General features: G+C 34.0%; 1 long non-coding RNA gene across 1 annotated transcript; it reads left to right on the plus strand.

Annotated features, from left to right (window-relative positions):
* The first annotated feature begins 94 nt into the window (after positions 1 to 94).
* Positions 95 to 989, plus strand: LOC109589739 (uncharacterized). The gene is made up of 3 exons (XR_002188899.1): positions 95 to 564; positions 609 to 659; positions 709 to 989. It is a non-coding gene; the product is annotated as an uncharacterized LOC109589739 (long non-coding RNA).
* Positions 990 to 1,413: the final 424 nt, after the last annotated feature.

Here is a 1,413-nt window from a genome sequence, read left to right on the forward strand (position 1 = left end):
AATGACATTTAGTAACTCTTGTAAGACAGTACAACATATTCTTTGATCAAATTAATATTAATAGTGCTTAAATTGGGTTTATTTTTGTTCTTTTAATTTACAGATTTATCTCAACTATCTGGCAATACGAACTACAAATTTTGTTATTTTAATAGTAACATCCACATAGTCATAAATAATTGGCTATTGTCTTTACTGCTTTAGGTTTGCGTTTTGTTACTTTTTTAGCAGCAAAAATTACTTTTTTAGCATACTTTTTAAGCAGCAGTGAGTGGACAGGGCCGTCCGGGTCACCAATTTAGCGTATGAGTATATGTGTGTTGCAGCTAGTGATAGGGAAGCAGATATGCTGCTTGCCATTGAGCGCTCACATTTACCTCGAGTTGACTTGACACCCAAACACTGATCAATTATAAAACACAACATGCAATATATATTAAGAGATATCATGAATATGCATGAGATGTGATGTCATGAGTTCACTACACGTGTATCTATTGTTACTAGGAGAAGCAACTGATGGTGAGACTAGACCTGTAGGAAGAGGAATGGCTACACGTAATAGTGAGTTCTTTTATGCTAGCAGTAAGTGTATCTATTGTTACTAGGAGAAGCAACTAATGGTGATACTAGAGCTGTAAGAAGAGGAACAGCTACACGTAATAGTAACTTCTTTACGCCAGCAGTAAGTGTATCTATTGTTACTAGGAGAAGCAACTGATGGTGATACTAGAGCTGTCAGAAGAGAAACAGCTACACGTAATAGTAAGTTCTTTTATGCTAGCAGTGAGTAAGTGTATGTCTCGAGCTGTGTAGAATGAGGTATGCAGCTAGTACCAATAGCTCAAAATAATATCAGGGCAAAAGAGCGTGTGTGTTTGAGAAAATTGTTACGTTTAAAGTTTAAGCTTACTGAGTAAAAGTTCTATTAATGATTGGCACCACCCATTTTGTGGCACTTGTTTTATCTAGGTAAACTATACTTTGCCATCTCATGAAACTGCAGCAATAGTTGCCCTTTATTTTGCATGATACCCAGGGCGCTTATCTCTCACCTTCATAAATGCTCTCTGTTTTATTTCTGTCTTTTTGTGTGTTTTTCTTGTTCATGTCTTATTCTTATTTGAAAGCTAGTAATGATAAACTAAATGACTGTAATGTTAATTTTTACAACCTCAACTCAATGTCTGAGGTTTTCATAAAAGTGTGTGCAATCTATTATAATTTTTTTTATAACAAAAAAGAGAAATTGTTTTATGCAATTATTATAATTTTTTTGCTATACACATGTACATCTATGAAATTTTTGATGTGATTAATTGTGTAGTTAACATTGTTTGTAGTGTATACTTGTGAAACAATGCACATTTTATACAGTCACCTGTTCTGTTGATTAACTGCTGACAGACATAC

This window comes from Amphimedon queenslandica, unplaced genomic scaffold, assembly GCF_000090795.2.
Source record: "Amphimedon queenslandica unplaced genomic scaffold, v1.1 AMPQUscaffold_10950, whole genome shotgun sequence".
NCBI lineage: Eukaryota > Metazoa > Porifera > Demospongiae > Haplosclerida > Niphatidae > Amphimedon > Amphimedon queenslandica.